The sequence below is a fragment of the Sarcophilus harrisii genome, chromosome 2, assembly GCF_902635505.1.
Source record: "Sarcophilus harrisii chromosome 2, mSarHar1.11, whole genome shotgun sequence".
In the NCBI taxonomy this organism is placed as follows: Eukaryota; Metazoa; Chordata; class Mammalia; order Dasyuromorphia; family Dasyuridae; genus Sarcophilus; species Sarcophilus harrisii.
In genome coordinates this window covers 139,390,302-139,411,953 of record NC_045427.1, presented here as the reverse complement: position 1 = coordinate 139,411,953, position 21,652 = coordinate 139,390,302, and the positions used below count along the sequence as shown (strand labels likewise).

Sequence of the window (21,652 nt, the reverse complement as noted above, 5' to 3'; positions counted from 1 at the left end):
TACATGGACAAGTAGTACAGAATGGATTACAATTGATCTCATCCGATGGAGTTGTAGAATGAATACAATTACAGGACCATTTAAAAACTTGAGTAATACTTATACCCCATACTTCATGGGATTGTTGTGAGGAAAATACCTAGAAGCTATGTGAATGTGAGTTATCATACACAAATTGATAACATAACTCCTCTATCCTTCATTTCCCACAAGCTGTTCATGCTTCCTCCAGGATACGATCATTACCAGAAATCTCATCATCAAGATTACTTCAACTTTGTTACTTAAAACCTCTCAAGTTCCCTCTGCCTTCAGTTTGAAAGGTTGTAAGGCAGAGCAAAAACCTTTTCTCAAAGCCTCCCTTCACAGAAGGCTCAGAATTTCCAACCAACTTTCATATTTCCCACACAATATTGGTTTTGGCTACACATTCCAATATTAGATTGTAGGCTCCTCAAGGGCAGGGATTGTCTCTGTTTTTCTTATTTGTATCCCCAGAACTTAACATAGTGTCTAATATATAGTAGCTGCTTAATAAATGTTCTTTGATTATTGTTCAAAACTCTCCAATAATTCCCAATGATAACTAATTTTTAAAAATGCTCCTACATCATTCTTTCCCCTGCTCAAAGAATGTGTCTCTAATCCCAAATCACTGTTCACCTTTGGTCCTGGCTACTTTTTCAAATACATTGGGTTTGGCCAATTGATAAAATTATAATCGATAACCCATGAATCAGGTCAATAAGGAAATACTCAAATATCTCCCTGACCCTTTTGGTCCTCCTCTATTCTTCATCAGAGAGTCTACAAGAGAATAACAATAAATATTTGCCTTTCTTTAGCATTAAATAATCCATCTACTTTTAGAATAATACAACCCCACTATAGTAAAATGTAAATGTGTCCCCCAAAAGATCACAAAGATACTACATTTTCACAATCTACCTTCCATGAACCTCTATTAAACTTATTTAAATCAGGGACATGGAATTGCTTTGTTTAGTCTGAAGCTATTTACTTTCACCTTCAAGGAGTGGCCCCAAATTCTGAACTTGCATATCAATCTATAGAGTAGATTTAGAGATGAAAGTGCTTTAGAAATCATCTAATTGATTTCCCTTATTTTATAGAGGAGAAAACCAAAGGCCCCCTGGGAAGGTAAAGTTGACTTGCCCAAGGTCACACAGATAGCAAGTGGCAGAGCCCACATCTGTACCCTGGCCCCCAACTCCAAATCCAGCATTCCTTATATTACTCCATGATTTGTGTCAATATTCTAGCATTCCATATGCCCAAAGAACCATCAAATGCAAATAACAGTATTCCCACATCAACCCTGGTCCATGACTCAGAGCCCTATGGTGCCTTTTGTCTCCAAGCAGCAAGGAACTCAGGCAGAAAATTCAGTATTAATAGTTCAATAAAACATTAAGTCATGAATGTAGCCCCAGTGGTGGCTGAGTGGCAGCCTAGAATACAGATGTGCCAACTCAGGAGGGAGTATCATTCTCATTTACTCTTATCTCCTATTAGGATACTCCAGCTTGAACTCCTGGGGCTAGGTCTGGGCTCCTTTTCAGCATTTATGAGTAAATTTGCAAAAGAAAGAGAGAGGAAAATTTTACTGAGTTCTGGCCAGTCTCTCAGAAAAGTTTTCTGTTCACTCCTGTTATAAACAACCCAAAAGATTAATGTCCTCTCTTGTCCTTGGAGGAGACAATTTTATTGCCTTAACAGATGAGGATAATAATAATCTGATATTTTATAAAACTTGCTTTTATGAGCTTTGGAGGGAGCATAGGTTACAGTCCAGTCTCTTGCAACCAGCTTATATGAATACTTGGTGAAAGTGATGTGATGATGCATGAGTCAATGGACACAGTGCTGAGCCTGGAATCAGGAAGACCTGAATTCAGATCCAGTCTCAAACACTTAACCTAACTGTTGAACTCTGAACAGATCATTTAACTTTGTTTGCCTCAGTTTCCTCATCTGTAAAATGAACTAGAGATGTAAATGGCAAACTACTCCTACTATCTTTGCCAAGAAAATCCCAGATAATCACAAAGAGTCAGAGCTAACTGAAAATGACTCAATTAAAAATTTTGATGAGTGTGGTCATGGGAATGGTGGCTCCTATTTGCCACCTATTCAGTTCCATTGAGGAAACATTTGTTAAGCACATAAAAGAAAGGAACAATTGGTGTTAAGCACTTTACAGCTATCTCATTGGCTCCTCAGTATTATAATCTCCATTTTACAGTTAAAGAAATGGAGGCAGACAGTAGTTAAGTGACTTGTCCAGGATCATATAACTAGTTAATGTATGAGACTGCTTCAGAGACAATCAGTCCTGGGCTCAAGTTTTGTCTATGGCATATAGTAGTTAAAATAATTCTCTCCAATTAAGGTTGGCAAAGCATTCACAATAATCCTTGCTAAGCAACCTCAGGAATTGTTTAGGAAATAAAAGCTTGCATGAGACCTGTACTTAAGATCATATATTTAGATCTGGAAGGGACCTTAAATATCATCGAGTTCAATCATCTCATTTTATAAATAAGGGAATTCAGACAAAGAGAATGAGTGACTTTCCCAAAAACACACAGGAAAGTAACGCTGTTGAGATTTGAACCCAAGTCCTCTAATTTTATAGTACAATTTCCATTACCATGCTGTTGGAGGACACTTTGCCTGGCTAGGCAATCAGGAATAAGAGGAGAGTGATTCAGCCCATTATCCACTGTATAGGGACACAGGTTAAAAGGGCTGCAGGTTACCCATTCTCACCATCCCCTCCCCATCACAATGCCTACCTATACATCACCCATAGCTTATCTCTTGGCTGAGGCTGATTTATTGTTAAGAAAAGGGAGAAGATCACCCTTATTTATCTTGGAATGCCTTAGGGCTTGGTAATAGATCTTTGTGACTGAAGTTAGATGCTGTGTATAAGGTCAATTGGTTGCTTTGCTGTTTGAAACAGTAGGCATCCTAAGTTATGATTAATGATCACTCATAGGCAGCAACCATATGAATGCAAACATTACTGTATTTTGTAGACAATAAAAACTTTTCGACTTCCTCACGCTGTCTAGCTGTGAGCTATTCTCCAAAGCCTTGTCCCTCTGTGCCATTTTTTCTATGGTCTTTCCCTTAGTGAATTGATTCCTCTTCTAGATCTTTATCTCTAGTTCAGTCATCTCTTTTTAGCTCTAGGACAGTAGAACAAAAAGAATTTTGGATCAGAATCAGAGAACTTGAGTTCAAATTCTACCTCTATGTTTACACATTTATATGACCTTCAGTAAATTGAGATAGAACATGTTTAAAATTTAAGTAGGACACATACAAAATAAATACATAGTCATAGGGGTGGGCAGAGTTCACTAACATCCAAGAACATTTTCAAGAAAGTAGAAGTTGAAATAAGCTTTGAAGGAAACCAAAGCTTCTAACAGGGAACTTTCTAGGAATGGGGAAACAATCTTAAAGTGAAAAAAGAGGAAGATGAAATGTCATGTACAAGAAACAAAAAAACAGACCATTTAACTGGAACAGAGAAGTGGGGCAGTGTGTAAATAGACTGGAAATATAGATTGGAATCAGATTGTGAATTTTATTGTTCTAAAGTAAATGGAGAGCCGATGAAACTTCTTGAGCAAGGGACTAGCATGGCCATACCTATGCTTTGGGAATATCAATTTGGAAATTATGTGAAGATGGTTTAGAGAAGGTCAATATTAGAGTCAAGGAGCCCTTTCTAATAGTCTAAATGAGAATTGATGAGGACTGAAATAGAGTGGTTGTAGTATAAATAGAAAGGGCAAAGGATATTGAGGAGGTAGAATTGTCAAGAACTGGCAACAACCTGAATGAGAAAGATGAGAGAAAATGAAGAATCAAGTATAAATCCTGGCTAACTGGAAGAATGGTGGCACCCTCCACAAAAATGACAAGAAGGTTGATGGTAGGGGGAAAGATAATGAGTTTTGATTTGGACATGATGAGTTACAAGTATCCGTCAGGCAGTTGGAGAGACAAGACTGGAGCTCAGAAAAGATAAGAATCTTGTAGCCATGAGATGACATTAATTAATTATTCTACCTCTAGGATCTTGAATTCTGTGATCACAATTTTTTTGTGCTTCAGTTAACCTTCTGCTTCATTTCTCATGAAACTATTCTTTGTCTTTACCATGATTTTAGTTCTTTCATCTTCTCCCTATTATCCCTGCCCACTATTCCTGTTCTGATTTTTTTTCCCTTCAGTTTTGACCTTATAATTAATTAGTCAATTCTATAAAGCACTTCCTGTCAACCTTGGCTATATTGATTGTCTCCTCGTACTTCTACTATTCATATCTTGCCAACCATCATGTTTGGGTTTCCCATACCATCTGCCTCTTTTTCCCAGTTATGAGCTGCTGAAAACTGTTGGAGGAAGTCCCACAATTGTGTCAGCTAGGTCCAATAAAAATTTATGTCATCTAATCTTAATTCAGTTCTCTGCTGCATGGCAATCATTTTATGATTCCCTAATTGACTATCATGGTCCTCAAAGAAGTTAGTGCAAAATTTCTTCTCTTTCTTCAAGCTTTAAGTGCCATCCATTTACTCCTTCTCCAAACAACTGATAAACTTGCCTCCTGGTTAACTGAGAATATCAAGGGCATATATTGTTAGCTCCTTCATCTTTTTTTCACGCTTTTAAATATTCTTTCACACTCTTATTCTCTGAATATTCTCTGAATTATCTGAAGAAAAACCTCTCTTTTTTGCCAAAGCTAACCTTCTATTTGTGTCTGTAAGTCCATCAATTCCCTCTTGTTTCCCCAGGGAACTTGCCTCCATCTGATCTTTAATTTCTCTCTCTAATTATGGATTTCTTTCCTTCTACCTATAAATATCTATAAATATGCTTAGGTTTCCCCTTAAAGAACCTTTTCTTGCCCCTGCCATCCTCTGAAACTATCATCCTATATCTCTACTTACTTCCATTATCAAGAGTCTGGAAAGAATTGCTTATATATCCTGCCACCATTTTCTCAGTTTACAATCACTTCTCAATCCTTTGATAACTGATTTTCAGTTCTGGAGCCTTGCTTCAGAATGAAATGTTTGGAACAAGGTTACCAGTGACCCTTTAATTGCTAAATCCAGTGACTGCTTTGCCATTCTCATCCTTCTTGATCTCCCTGAAGTTGAGCTTACTCACTTAGAATTTCTGGAGACTTTCTCTTCTTTGGATTTCATTATACTACTCTCCACTGATTTTCCTCTTATCCTTATGACTATTCCTTCCCAGACTCCTTTGCTGAATCATTAGTTGTGTCCTATGATCACATACACATTGGTGTCTCTAGGGATCTATTGTGGACCCTCTTTTCTTTTCTCTATACACTCAGAGAGCTCATCGGACCCTATGTGTTTGATTATCATCTCTATAAAGATATCCCTCATATCCCTCATGGACCTGTCTGTATTACAAACATATAATGGATAGTTCTACTTCAATATCCCAGAGGTATCTTAAATCTAATATATCTAAAGCTGAATTCCTTACCTTTCCCTCTAAACCAGGAGGCTAAAACTGGCCCACGGACTATTTTTGTATATTCCAGGGACCTAAGAATTTTTTTATGTTTTAAAACACAATAAAACTTTATTTTAAAATATAAAAATCATTCTTAGCTCATGGACCAAACTAAAATATATCAGGCTCATGGGCCTAGTTTGCTGACCCCTGCTCCAAAACTGACCTTCCACCTAACTTCCCTATTTCTGTTAAAGACACCATCTTTCTTCTGGTCATTTCAAATTTACAGTTTTAGAATCATGTCTGGCTCTTTGCTTTCCCTCATTCCCCATATTCAATTAGTTGACATATTTTGGATGAAATTTGCTTATTTAAAATTGAGGAACTCTCACTGGCTCACCACAAGGGTTAGAATACTGACCTTTCCCTCTCCTAGATGTGGCTTAGATTTCATTCAATGCTGGGCAGCCTGAATTCTAATAAAAAGAGGCTCCCTTATTCTCAATCTCACTAAGTCAAGTCCCCATATTAGAAGAGAATTCAGTAACAAGAAGGTATTCTTAAAATTTGCAGAGAGACTAATATTTAAACCTAATCAGAGCATAATACAGTTTGACTCATAATTAGTCATTTTTCATTTTACCTAGGCTGGACACTCTCCAAATAACTCCATTACCTAGTTGCTGATAAAACTGGGAAGACTTGGCCCAATCATTTTCCTGGTGGCTGCCCTTTTTCAATGCAGTCATTTCCCCTACTGCCAGCTAGGTTTTTACCAGGACCCAAGTCCTTCAGAATTTTCCAATTCACAAGGTCACTTCCAAGGCTGAACAGGTCCATTTCTGGGTACTCATTTGCCTAATATCAGGAAAGAACATACACCAAAAAGGCAAAAGTAGCCAGATCCTGGTTCAAGCCTGCCTAATTGGTTAGACACTCCATGTGGAGAGCACTGTCAGTCGTCATGATGCTACATTAGGAAAGGACTCATCCTTTCTCATTCCTTCCTTGCAGTCACACTAGGACACCTAGAAAGTGTCACAGAGCTAAGAGAGCAGCCAAAAGGAAAGAGGTAGCATTGAGTCATCAACTCTTTTAGCTCAACAAATTAGAACATGGTTTATCATCTCAAAATACCCTTCCTTAGGTTTTAAGCCATACTTGTCCAGAAATAGTCTCCTTAAGCTTCCATCTGATATCTTGGAGTTCTGAAAATATGATGTCAAAAATGAACATTTTTGTTCCCTGCCATCAGGGAGTTTATATTTTATGAGGAGAAAATAACATGTGGTTAGCAAAATAAATATAGGGTATATACAAAGTAATTTCCATGGAGAGGACATCAGCAAGTAAGATGACTAAGCATGCTCCAGGGGTGAAAGAGTGTTTCACTACATGTCCCCTAGGTTAGAGAATCCAGTTTTCTTTGCTTAGATCAGTATAAAGTTGTAAGATCTGTGAGAGAGCTGGGCAATAGACTTGTCTGAATAGGACTAGCCCTCTTGTTAGGAGTATTTCATTTCCTTGAACTGGGAAAAGATGGGGATCTGGCAGGTGACTGTGAAGTTGATATATACCTTGTTCTCCTGTAAACTTCTTGTATGAATATGTCCATATAGTGTATCTATTATGTGTAAGCCTGTTAGTTAAATCAATTGAAAATAAGGCTTATTCTCATTCTTGAAATTCCAAACTTGACAAGAGAATGCTTATGCAAAGCATCTTGCTGCCATCAGCAGGGACAAAATTCTGGTCTATTTGGAATATTCTGACCCATCATGGCATTGTTCATGTTACATATTTACCTCTTTGAAGTTTCATGGAATATCCCCAAATATTTGTTTGTTCAGTGACCAGAACCCAACATCCAGATGCAATCACGCTACTATACTGTAAAAGAGAAAATAATATTTCTATTATGTTTTCACTATTAATTGCCTCATCCAGAAAGTGAACAAGTTAGATCAAATGATCTCTAGGGTCCCTTAAATCTCTAAAGTTCCAGTATTATGAATCAATGAATCAACCTCTCATGATTTTTTTGTTTTCTATAACAACATGTTGGATTTTTTACTTCAGGGAATAATCGACATTCCCTCCTATTTCCCTTTCCTCCATCATGACAGAGACCTTAGTGTTCATCATCTCAAGAGTATAACTTTAAAAAAAGTATGGCTTTAACTATTTTCTCCTAAATCCTTAGAGTTGCCCATCTTGAAACATACAAATCATTTTGTGCTTCCTCATAGACCAATAGATTCTTCCTTCAGTTTATCTTCTCTACTTTGGTATTTCATTAGAAAACATGCAGAGAAGCAATATGATCTAGTGCTCAGGAAACCTGAGTTTGAATCTGTCCTCTGCACTTACTAAGCTATCTGGGTAAATGGATAAATCGCGGTGTTGTTCAGTCATTTCAATCATGTGTGACTCTTCATGATGCCTTTTGAGGTTGTCTTGGTAAAGATACTGGAGGAGCCTGCCATTTCCTTCTTCAATTCTTTTTATAAATGAGCTAACTGAGGTAAACACAGTCAATTGACTTGCTCAGGGTTGTACGACTAGGAAGTATCGGAGACTAGATTTGAATTCAGATCTCCCTGATTCCAGACCCAATGCTCTATCCATTGTGCTATCTAGCTTTCCTGGGACAATAAAGGAGCCAGGTTCAAATTCCAACTGACCCCATTTTCCTCATCTGCAAAATTAAGGAATCATAAATCATGATCTCAAAAGTTATTTCCAGCTTTACCATACATGATCCTGGAGAGAAAGGTCAACTCCTTTAAAAATTAGGTGCAACTTTGGACACTAAGATTATGAGGAAGAAGCTACTGAGAAGACTGGTATATATAGATGAAAATATGTGATCATCAAATACCTTGTAGACAATACTTGATAGAAGGAGGTATGTCCTTTTTTTGAGAGAACAAAACTGCTTTCTTTTCATTGGAAATGAATCATCGTAGAGGAATCACTATACCAATATTTATACTCTTTTCTTCATCCTCCTCCTCCTCCTCCTCTTTCTTCTTCTTCTTCATCTTCTTCTTTGTCTTCTTCATCTTCATCATCACCAACTTCTTCATTGTTCTCATTGTTGTTGTCATCTTCTTCTTCATCTTCTTTATCATTGTCTTTTTCATCTTCATCTTCTTCTTCAACTTTGTCTTCATCTTTATCTTCTTTGTCTTCATCTTCATCTGTCTTTCCGGCTCTGTCTTTCTGTCTCTGTCTCTCTTCTTCCCTTCTTCCTTCCTTCCTTCTCTCTCTTTCTTCCCCTCTCCTCCTTTCTCCTTTCCTCTTTGCCCCTCACCCCATTCTTTGACTGGTGTAATCACTTGCCTATTTGTTCCTTGAAGCCCTAGAGCTGCTCTGAACTCTGTCTCAAGAAGAAATGTATTCAGTTTTTGGATAGTTACCTCAGAATCCAGATTTCCCTGATATTGCTTCCTCACATCTTTTTTTCCCAACCTTCTCTGTCCTGTTCTTTTAGATGAAGTGATATAAGGTCGCTGGGCAACAGAGTGGTGCAGTACATAGACGGCAAAGGGCCTGGAGTCAAGAAGACTCATCTTCTGGGATTCAAATACAGCCTCTGTGTGACCTTGGACAAGTCACTTAACTCTGCCTCTATTCCTTATCTGTAAAATGAGTTGGAGAAGAAATGGCCAACCATTCCAGTATCTTTGCCAAGAAAAACCCCAAATGAGGTCTCTTGAAGAATTGGACACAACTGAAATGACTGAATAACCACAAAAAAGTCCCTGTATCTGTAAAATAAATCATTTGAAGCATATCATCTATAAAGTCCCTTCTAGCTCTAAAGTGTGATGCTTTATGCTTAGAACTGTTCTAGGCATTCATTATGAGGACACCGACCTATGGGTATCACTTCTTGTTTACAGTTGAGTTGAGAACACCACACTCATGTCGCTCATGACCTAACTTGACTTTTGATCATCAATTTTGGTTCTTGTCTTTCTGATTTAAGTCCCAGGACTTGACTTAACCTCTGTTTACTTGCTTTCTCACTTACTGATTTTCCCTGACCTTCAAAATTTGAGGATGCTTCTGGATTCCCTCTGATTCTGGATTCCCTGCTTGGTACTGACTCACCCAATTCCATCTCCTCACTCTTTTTGTACTGACAGTATTCTACCATTATACCATTGAACCCTCCCTGTGAGTTATTGTGGACACCCACTGCTTCAAGATCCAGCAAGATAAATTCACCACTTTGTAGGCAAAAGTTCAACTTTTTTACTGTCCGGAACCAGACTATACCCTTACTCCAAGAGACCATCTCTCAGTCTATTTGCCTTCCCCTGCAAGAGTTTAATTAAAATATTTCAAGAGTAGCATTTATAAACTAGGACTTCTTAAACACATACCACCTTCTGTGTGAATTTGACCCAAAGCTTATCCCTCAAAGTATAGTTAGGTTAACTTCATTCAGAGCCTACTCCCCTAAGCTACTCTCATCTGGACCTCCCCATTGCTGAAAAGTGATGACCCCAGTCAAGGGCATTGTAGGATGGTTCAGGCTCTGACTTGACTATTTGGGGGGTGGCTAACAATCTACATTAGGGCTGAAACAAACTTTTAAACATTATGTCATAGAAATTAAAAGAATCCCATAATTAATCCTGCAAAGGATTGTAAAGAACTAAAAAGGTTTCCAAGATGATAGATTTAGAACCAAAAGTACCACAGATAAGGAAACAGACCCAGCATTCAAACTCAGGTCTTTCCCCTCCAAATCCAGTGTTTTCTTTTCTCTTTCATGCTGTGTCCAACATTGTAAAGCATAGGTTTCAACTATGTCATTACTCTACTCAAGGAATTACAGGGGTTCCCTCTTACCTTTAGAATGAAATAGAAATTCCTCCTTTTGATATTTAAAAAAGGCCTGGTTTTTGTCTACCTTTTTAATCCTTTAGTATATTATTTTCCTAAAGTGGAATATCTTCCACAAAAATATCTTCCTTTACTCATCCCCCCTTTAATTCTAGCATATTCCCTCTGTGGATTATTTCTAGTTTTTCCTGTATATATTTCGTTTGTACACATTTGTTTGCTTGAGTTCAAGTCCACTCTCCTATACTTACTAGCTAATTGACCCTGGGCAAGTCACTTAACCCTGTTTGCCCCAGTTTCCTGTAAAATGAACTGGAGAAGGAAATGATAAACCATTCTAATATCTTTGTCCAAAAAAATCCCCAAAAGAGTCACACAGAGTAGGACATGACTGAAAAACAACCGAACAACACTATGTTCTAGGCTCTGTGCTAAAAACTTTACAAATTCCCTTTTACCCTCCATGAGAACCTCTATTTTTTTTAATTTTACCTCTATTTTTATTTTTATTTATATTACCTCTATTTTTATTTTTATTCATATTTATATTACCGCTATTTTACAGTTGAGGAAACCAAGGCAAACAGAGATGAAGCCATTTCAAAAGCCACCCAGCTTATGTGTCTGAGGCGAGATGTAAACTGAAGTCTTCCTGACTGCAGTTCAAGCTCTCTATCTAAGGAACCGACCAGCTACACAGTGTCTAACACCTAGTAGGTGCTTAATAATGCTTATTGAATGAAAACAAATCAGATCCTGGTGTCGTGCCATGCTTTGCTACCAGCCAGAGTCTGGTGGAATGAGGCAGCATCTTAGTTTTATCCACATTGAGTGTGAATTCAGTGATTAAAGATGAGCTCACCTACCCCTCCTCGGCAGCTGACTTCCTCTCTTTGTGTAAACAGATTGACCAGCATTTGACTCATTGATTTGCCCTTTATGCAAGTTCCTGGACTCTGCCTGACTCCCTACCTAGAAGCTGACCCACCACTTAGCCTAGACCAAGCCCTGACTCTTGCAGGTTCCTGGCTTTCCCTCTCTTGGATCTCTACTCTTTCTCCATATCCCACTGACCATGGTCCTGACTCTGCCTAATCCCTCCATTCCCCATTACTTAAACATAGTGTCTCAAAACACTGCAGAATCAAGTGAGTGCTTGGTGAAACAAGACTTTAACCTTGAGAACCTAGAGGAGAGACACGATTTTTATTGTGATTATCCCTCCCTATAATTTTTTTCCTACTGAGTCCAAAGCTAAATAACTCAGCTTTTAATCTTTAAAAACCAGCCCTATCAGACTTCTCTGTTAAGCATTTTGCTGGCTTCTTGCCCTTGCTCCACAACCCATGCTGACTGCGCTCCGACATGACAGTAGTTATCTAAATACTAGGACCCAATGTTCCCAGCCATTCAGTTCCAATCCCCCCATCACCAACTGGTCCATCTCTCTGAGATCCAAGCCAGCCACAGACCAGAACCTCTCAAACCTGAGCCAACAGGCCACTTATCTAGAGTCCAAACATCCTGGGCAATCACAGATACTCTGGAGCTTTGTAAGTCACTTCCCAGGTATCATGATTTCTAACCTCTCTAGTTACCCTGATACTCTACTCTTAGTCAAGTCAGTTCATTCTGGACTTTTTTCTATCCTGATCTTCTCTTCTGTCTAAGGGGACCCACTTTTGTCAGTGTGGCAGTGCTGCCCAATGGCTATCTTTTCCAATGAGGCTTCTTCTACAAGCCTCAGGATAATTAGCAAGGACTAGCCCCTCTCCCTAGGGAGAAGGATGGCCAATGTAGAGTATTGAACATTTTTGTCTCTGACCACATGAGGGCCACACCCCCTGAGTCTCAAGCCTTTTAGGACAAAGGAATAGAATCAATCCACTCTGACCAAAGTTAGGACCCAGCTCTTTGGTTGAAAAAAGGTAAGACAAAGATAGCTTTTTTATGTTACAAGGAAGGCTGGAGTCTTGAGCAAAAACAAAAAAAAAGCAGATACTATTTATCTGGCTTAGAGACAGTGATGTTGGCCCTGCCTAAAAGAGCCACAGATGTGCCCAGCAGCTCAGAAACATGTTGGCCCCGGCTCTCTGATTGTAAGACAGCGGCAAAACTGCCCTGAGGATGAGGGAGACAAAATGGGAAGCAGATGGAGGCGGCAGCAGAATGATGGAGCCCTGAAGGAGGGAGAGGCTGGCACGGCCCAGACTGGCAATGGAGCACCACGAGGAAAAGAGATCAGTTCCGCAGGGGGCTTGGGATGGATAAAGAGGACTGGCTGTTATGTCATAACAAAGCCAGCTTCGTCCCTCACCAGAGTAGTAAGTCATGTGGATTGTCATGCAACTCCAAAGGGTTTTTCTTTCCTCACGTGAAAGGGTCTTTCCCAAGGGGAGCATCGCAAGTCAGGAATGACTGGTTAAATCCCTGAAGGAAGGCAGAGGTCCATCGGAATTGAGCGAGGAGTACCAGGTGACTCTTTAGCAAACCCTAAGTTCTTTTTCCTTCTGACACCAACACTGTACAACAGACACAGTTTTTTGTTTTTTTTATTGAAGCTTTTTATTTTCAACACATATGCAAGGATAATTTTTCACCATTAACCCTTGCAAAATCTTATGTTCCAATTTTTCCCCCTTTGCCCCACTTCCTCCCCTACATGACAAGTAATTCAATATATGTTAAACAGTGAAAATATATGTAAATCGAATTTAGGCATATATATTTATACAATTATCTTGCTGCACAAGAAAAATTTGATCAAAAAAGGAAGAAAGATGAGAAAGAAAATAAAATTCAAGCAAACAACAACAAAATATGTGAAAATACTATGTTGTCATCCACACTCAGTCCTCTCTCTGGATGCAGATGGCTGTCTTCATTGCAAGATCATTAAAACTGTCCTGAATCATCTCATTATCGAAGAGAGCTACATCTAACAGAGTTAATCATTGTATAATCTTCTTGTTACCATGTATGATGATCTGGTTCTGCTCATTTCACTTAGCTTCAGTTCCTGTAAGTCTCTCCAGGCTTCTCTGAAATCATCCTGAGCAGACACAGTTTTACAAAAATTCCACTTAGCTATTTGCAACTACTTAGTATATTTAAGTGCATGGGGAGGAGGGGGAAGAGAGGGTAGCAAATGCCCATTCTGTATGGGCTTGGGGAGGAGTCCTTTCTATATTTATGTGGGGTTAACTAAGACTAACTCTCTATTTTATATCTACATATCTGGACAGCTTGCTGGAGCAGCTGAAGATGCTCCCTTTGTGAGAGGACTACTGAAACACATCTGGGCCCTTTGTCTTAGGAAAAATCCTCCTATTAAGTCTACCTCCAAGCCTTCTGACACCAAAATTGTATGTCATACACACAGTATTCTAAAAATCCATCTCAGTTCTTCACAGTCACACTCCGCACATCATCAGGCAACCTGGAAAGTACTCCCTCCTTCTCACTCTCCCCATCTCCAACACAGCAGGGATCCATATTTCAATCCCTCAAGGATATATAGTTTTATTAGTGTGGTTACTCCCTCCAAAGACTGAGATCACAACCCCTCTAGACTCAGTAAATAATCCTCAAGAGTTGCAAAGGGCAAAATAATTCATCATCCCTCAGAGCGAGGAGACTGAACTAAGGTGTTAGACTAGGAGAATCGAAAGGCTCCCTGTCCCCCACCTCCCTAAAAAACAACAAAGAACAGCAGCCCATCCTAATTTGTTGCTGTTGAGTATCTTTCCTTTGTATCTGAGACTGAGACAAACAGGGTCACACAGGGAGTAAATGTCTGAGGCTGGGTTTAAAGTTAGGTTCTCCTGACTCTATCCACTGTGGCACTTGGCTGTCCCTTATATATCGCCAATAATAACAATTAACAATAGTAGTTAGCATTTATGTAACACAAAATCTTAAAGTTTACAGAATAATTTACAAATGTTAACTCTTTTCATGCTCCCAACAACCATGTGTATGACTGGCCTATTGTGCCTCCTAATTGATATTGTGAATAGAGTGCTGGACTTGGAGTCGGGAAGCCTTAAGTTCAAATTATTCCTTACTAGTTGCATGATCTTGTGCAAGTCACTTAATCTTTGTGAACCCCAATTTCTTCATCTGTAAAATGGGGATAATAATAGTAACAACTTCACAGCGTTGTTATGAGGATCAAATGAGTGATTTTGTAAAGTGCTTTGCAAACCTTATAATGCTGTATAAATGCAAGCTATCATTATTATTAGTCCTCCACTAGAAAATAAAAGCCAACCAAAACTTTAAAATAAATAATACAAAGAAGAGAGTGTGAGGAAATATTTGAGGATGACGAGATCAACTAAAGTATCAGAAGTCAGAGAGATGGGGAAAAAATTTCCATCATCAAGAATCTAACCCAGGGATGAATCCTAGATCCATATTAAAATCTTTTATAATGTATTGGACAATGTCCTTTGGCAACATGGTTTGTATGACATTCTATGGTATCTAGGAGAATCAGGATCATAGCCTCGTACCACTAGGAGACCCCAGAGTAACATTTTAGTGGAACATCTATAATCCCCTTTTTATGCCCATTTAGAGAAAGATAATGTGGCTACTCTGATTGACCAACCCCATATCTACCATTTTGTCCTACACTGTGTCTAGCTTGTAGCAACATGTTTTTTTATTCTATCAGCTTCCCAGCAACCCATTTCCATGGCTGAGCTCCTCTTTTAAATCATGGAACCATTTATTTAGAGCTGGAAGAACCCTTTGTAAGTCATCAAATTTAATCACTTCATTTAACAGATAAGAAAATTGAGGCGCAGGGGCAGCTAGATAGTGCAGTGAGTAGAGTATCGGCTCTGGAGTTATGAGGACCTGAGTTCAAATCCTAGCTGCGCGATGCTGGACAAGTCACCTAATCCCAGCTGCCTCCCAAAAAAAAGGGAAATTAAGGCATAGAAAAATCCCTTGACTTGTCCAGAATCAGAAAACTGGCAAGTGTCTGAGGTGAGATTAGGGTCCAAGTCTTCCTGATAGAGGACACCAGCATGGAACCACTGGAAGTGAGAGACCATAGATGAATCAGGACAGAATGCTTGGGGAAATCTTACCCAGATCTTGCAGGTAAGAGCATCTGAATGCTTTAGAAAGACAGAACTATGAACAGCCAGGAGGTGGCACCTTAGTACTAGAGACAGAAAAGACTCCTCTTCCTGAGTTCAAATCAGACCTCAGACACTAGCTGTGTGACCTTAAGGAAATCACTTAACTCTGCCTCAGTTTCCTCATCTGTAAAATAAGCTAAAGAAGGAAATGGCAAACCACTCTATTTTATTTTATTTTTTTGCCAAGAAAACCCCAAAAGGGGGTAAAGCAGAGTCAGACATGCTTGAACAACAACATGGGCAAATTTGGGGGATGTGGAAGAAGGAAGGAGAAATAAATGTGGAGACTGAGGAAATGGTCACACAGCTGGTAAGCACCAGAAGCATAATTTGAGCCCAGGTCTCCTAATAATGGACTGTATTATTGCCCATCTCTCTCATGGGCTAATTACTCAAGCAGCATATAGACCATTGGTTGCTATGATGAAGAATAACTTGATAATGAATAAATTGTGAGTTGTAACTGCCTGCTATCCTGTCCTCAGTCCTCTATGGAGGGGTCATTAGCACCACAAAGTAGAAGGAACCTGATACCAGCACAACATTCTAATTCTAAAGATCAACAGAGTAGTAATGGGCCAAGCTGTTTCAAGGTGAGTTAATAAATTGCAGAAGTTATAGATCCAGGGGATAGCCAGAAGAATATGTTTCAAGAGCTTCAAAATCAAAATTTGGTGTGGGGAGTTTTCACACTTTTACAAGGTCAAGGAAATACCACAGAGAGAGAAACTAAAGACAGAGGAAACCATTGATTTGGCCCACACAGAGAATTAGCCTGAGAAACAATGTCCTTTTATGACATTGGCAAGCTAATCATACCACCCCCCTACTTCAGTCAAGGCAACAGAGCTGCGGGTTTACACTCCTATAAGGATTTTTCATTCAAATTCTTGAAAGGAAGCCTGTAAGGCTATAGCTAAGACAGCGTATTCAGAGTAAATTCTACTTAATCCTGAAGAAAAACCAGTTAAAGTTAAGGGATGGTTAAAAGTTAATGAATTAGGTATTTAATTGAGCCCAGATGTTTATATTTCCCTAAATTTTGCTCTAAATGGTATATCCCATTTAAATATATTAGCTATGTGAAATATAATATTATTTGATGTTTGTGTTTAGCTGGTTCAAATTTTTAAATTATATTTTTAATAAAAAGTGAAAATCCATGCTCTTCTTTGACCCAGGTTTCTATAGCTATGCTAAGCCTTATTGTTCAGATCAAGACTAAAACCAAAACACTTCTGTTTGCTTGATGGCAGATTACCACAAAAATGTAGGCACGAGAAAATCAATAGTCTCTGGACCAATATTGTTCTGGGAAAATTAGACTTCTGAAATGATATTATAAGGCCCATCATCTGAAGGGGTTCCTCTCATGCTTCCATTCCAGCCTTTAATTTCACTGTACTTTTGGTAGGGAATCAATCCCTGTCATTTCTCCCCAAGACTCCCAGGGTCTTGCCATCTGCATTGCAACTTTCTCTGCCTAAGTTGTATTTGGCCTTTCCATCGGCCTTGTACTAAACATAAGCAAGAACCCTCCTTTAAGCATTGTTTCCTCAATTATATTTATGACATATATTATGACATAGCACATAGTAAACACTTAAATGTTTTTCCATTCCATTCAGAGACAAAGCCCTAGTTTACCAATATTCTTTTAGCTTATATTATCTAAGTTCTTCCCCAGAAGCACCTGATGGCCCAGTGGATCCAACATTAGGCCTGGGGCCAGGAAAACCAGAGTCCAAATCCAGGATCAGACACTTAGTAGCTTTGACTGTGGGCAAATCATCCAACTACTATTTATCTCAATTTCCTCAACTGTAATAGCTATATCAAGGGATGACAATAATACCCACCTTTTGGTGTTATGGTGAGAATCAAATGTGATAATATTTGCAAAAAATGCTTAGTACAGCTTCTATACTGTATTATTTGAAGATCTGATGAGAGAATGCTTGTAAAAAGCACTTAGCATAGGTGTTGTATAATTGCTTATTTCTTTCCTCCACCCCCAACATATTTTGTTAGGCTATTATAATAAAAAGCTTGTATTCTCTCTAGGAGAATAATAAATCTGGTCTAAGTCACCCAGAGATCTTATTTCCTTTTCAAGTGTCCCCCATATTGCACAGGACCCAAATGTACATCATGTCCCTAAAATGGAGTTTTCCCATAGTACACCAAGGCAAACAAAAATCACCTAGAAAGAATAATACTGGCACTACATGTACAGCAGTTTCCCCAATAGAAATGAAGGAATCCCCTGTGGATTTTGTTAAGCTATCATTCAGTAATGAAAGGTGAAAGATTTATCCTAGCTGGGAATCCGAAGCCACTGATCCGCTATGTGACCTCTGGTCATAGGATCATAGCTTTAGGGTCAGAAGGGGCCCTCCAGACTATTCAATCTAACCATCTCATTTTACAGATGAGGAAACTAAGGTAGAAAGATATAGGCTAGAAACCCATGTCCTCTCATTCCAAATCCCTTACTCTTTTTTTAAAACTTTTATTTAATTTTTGGTTAATGGGCATTCAATTTCTGTCCTTTCTACCTTCCTCCCCAATTGTGAAGGAGAGGGAGAGTGGAAAAGAAAAGAAAATCCTTTTAACAAATATGCATGGCCAAACAAAACAATTTCTTTCATTGATCATGCCAAAAATATATGGTTCATTCTCCATCCTGAACCTATTGCCTCTCCTTAAGAGAGCAAAATAACATGTTTCATCATTGGTCTTTGAGAATTGTGATTGGTCATTGCATTTTTACATTTTTACATTGCATTACATTTTTAATTTTTTCAAAGTCATCTGTCTTTACACTGTTATTATATAAAGTGATTTCCTGGTTCTGTCACTTCACTCTGCATCAATTTATACAAATCTTTCTAGGTTTCTCTGAATCTGTTTCTTTCATCATTTCTTAAAGCATAATTTATATCCACCATAATTTATTTAGCCATTCCCCAACTGATCAGCACTACCTTTGTTCTTATGATACTCTTTTCAACGTACTTCCTTGTACTACAGATAAAAGAAAAGGAGTCTTTACAGCTATAGATCTTGATCAAAACCAAAACCCACCGGTTTTCCTTTGTTTCTTTCTCAGGGCCCTAAGAGGCAGAAAGCAAACATGATAAACTCCTTGACTGAAAAAAGTTACAAATCCTAGAATATTTGTTTGTGAGAATAATTGTGAGTATAATCTTGAAAGAATGTTTAACCACATATGATTTAACTAATGTAGCATGGAAGCAACATGGGTCCAGGAGACCTGGCTTCCAGCCTAGTTCTGTGACTAACTAGCTATGATACCTTGGATACCCCTAACTTGTTCCTCAGTTTTTCCCCTAAAGATATCCCCACTCTTCCTTCTGCCCCATGAGTGAGAGAGAGAGAGAGAGAACTCCCTGGGACCATTCAATAGCTTTGGGGCCTACCAGCAATCATCAGGTAATGATGTAGAGTACAGAGTCAACTGAGCCAGACCTAAAAGGCTGGTCTGGGTCTCAGAGGTTCTGATGGAGATTCTGAAATAAAGCAACCCTGGAGACCTCAAACTTTCCCCTCCTCCCCAAAGCTGATAGAACCACCAGTTTACAGTGGTCTAATGACAGGGCCGTGGAAGTCTCCCCTTTGCTTCTGTGTGTCCACCTCGGTGCCTGGAAATGGCAATAACAAGGAGAAAAAGGAATTCAAAATGAGACCCGCCTTTGTCCTGACTGGCTTCTGTTGCTCTTTATTTCCCAAAGAGGCCGTTCTTGCAAGCCTCAAGGAGAGCCACAGGCTGGGGGTCTGCATTGTCACAGGGGGATTTTACCTCCAGCCAGTGACTGACTTGGCAGGGCTTAACTTTAGTTATTATAGCACCTCTGGAAGGGAGAGATAAAGCAGAGGCAGCTGTTGCAATCCAGACTAAGCAGGGCTCTGGTAAAGCAAGCTTGAAAATGGACTGTTGAAGGGGTTGGGATGTCACAGGTTTGATGGCAGAAGGGGGTAGTGGGGGGGGATGCCGTTTGTCTGAGGGGGTCAGTCCGAGTGAGCGAGTCTGTGTCTCGGTGTGCGCGCGGGGGTGATTGAGGTGGGCTGGGAAGGGGAGGGCTGAGGATGTATGTGTGTGTGTGTGAGTGCATGTGTTCAGATATATATATCCCAGAGTGACAGAGACACGGCAGAACGGAGCCACATCACAGAGAGCGCCCAGCTCCTGACAGCACTCAGGTAGGGGACTGCGCGCGAGCCTCGGCCCGGAGGCGAGCTGCTGGGACCCGGCCTCGGCGAGGAGAGCCTCCCGCCTTGCGCCGGCATCCGTCTGGGCTCCGGGGGCTCCGGGCGCTTGGGGCTTTGGGACTTGGCTTTTTCCTTGTGAGAATAGGTTTTCTCTCCACCCCCACCCCTTATTCCCAATTGTTTTATTGTAAATGTCTGGATTCGGGTCTGAGTTTTTCATCCCAAGAGAAAGCTAGGTTCTGGATAGGGAGGGTCCAGCTTTTTCCCGGGAAAGGAGGCGGCTGACGGGCTGAGGAAAAGTTTCCTTTCCCCATTTGGGATCCCCTGGAAATCCTGGCTTGCTTCGAGATGCCCCAGGACAGAGGCAAGATCAGGGAGAAGGGGGTGTGTTCGGGCTCAGCCTCGGTCTTTCCTTATAAAATTGTCTCTTCTGTGGTTGCTTCTTTCACCCCCTGTACTGATGCTAATTTTTATTGAGCTTTTAACTTGATAACAAACGTTTGGGTTTGAGTTCTGAAATTTTGATGGACCACTTCTTGTTCACTCTATTCCTGGTCAGAGCTCTTAATTATGGGAAGGGGGTCGTCAGACACGCAAGGCAAAGGGGAATGGGGGTAGGAGGTGTGCTCCATCCAAAAATTGTAGCGTCCAGCTGTTAGCATGCCGCACAAGGAATCTTCGAAGGGATGATCTTGCCTTGCTGTACCCTGAGTCATTTTGCAATCCTTTTTTTTTTCTTCTTTCCCCTTCTCTTTTCTCCAATTTTTCTCTCTTTGATATAATACTACTTTCAAGAAAGCATGACATCTGAATGCTCTTCCCTTCCTCTTGTTCCTCTCTCTATTTCTTCTTACTCTCAAATATCTCTTCTTCACTCTCCCCCCTTCCTTATCTTCCTCCAGTCTCTCTACCCAAAGCCTGTCTCACATATGGGATTGTGCTATCGAGCTTGCATCATATATGTATTCCTTGTTGGGAATTTTTTTTGTGGAGAGGGATGTCAGGATGATTTGGGGAAATGTACTATTTAAAGCAGTTCACCTTGAGCTTGAATATCCTGATGCTGGGCTTAAACATCTGTGTTTACTTTATTCCGGGGGACCATAATTGGTCCAATTATAACCAATAAAATTGTCTTGAAGACTAACAAAAGATGTGCTTTTGCTCAGCATTCATTGGCAAGAATGCCCAAACCAGAGAAAGCTGCCAGTACACACACACACACACACACACACACACACACACACACACACACCTCTATAGATTTTTGTATGTACATTTATAGGTATGTAGATATATATTTATGTATGTACGTATGTATATACTGTTTCCCATCAAAATCTCAGTCCAATTCTTTCCAGCTGTCTATAGGTTCACATCTCATTCCCTTGCAAAAGTGTCACAGGGAAATACCATTTACAAAAGAGCCGGGGGCATGAAGCATTCGAGTCTCCTTTGCTTTATGTCTAGGTCTGTTTAATGGAAGTGAGCAGCAGTCACTTAGTCTTGAGCTAGACAGAGCCCCTGTTGCGGAGGGCTCCCCAAGTTAGTCAAAAAGCAGGGGCTTTCTTATCTGCAGCCTGTGAGAGGCACTGTGGGACAATGCCACGGTCATTTCCAGTAACTTTTTTTTCAGAGCTGAATAGGTTGCCATGCCTTGAATTACCAACTAAGCTGAGGGCACTCAGGGATTTCAAAAATGCAGGCAAATTTGCATTGTCACTGAAGGGAGTAATTGCAAGATTAATCTCAAAACCCGGGTCTCTGAGCCTTATGGCAGAAGCTACCTGGAAGCTATTGTATATTCAGTCAAGTGTCCTGCTATTCACTCAACTCATGGTGAGGATACAAGAAAAATATGA

General features: G+C 39.8%; 1 protein-coding gene across 1 annotated transcript in view; it reads left to right on the top strand.

Annotated features, from left to right (window-relative positions):
• The first annotated feature begins 19,674 nt into the window (after positions 1–19,674).
• PNOC (prepronociceptin) overlaps positions 19,675–21,652 on the top strand; it is a 53,467-nt gene continuing 51,489 nt past the window's right edge. Inside the window, exon 1 of the mRNA XM_012540067.3 lies at positions 19,675–19,781. The gene's annotated coding sequence lies outside the window, so the exon portion shown is untranslated. The remainder of the gene's footprint in view (positions 19,782–21,652) is intronic.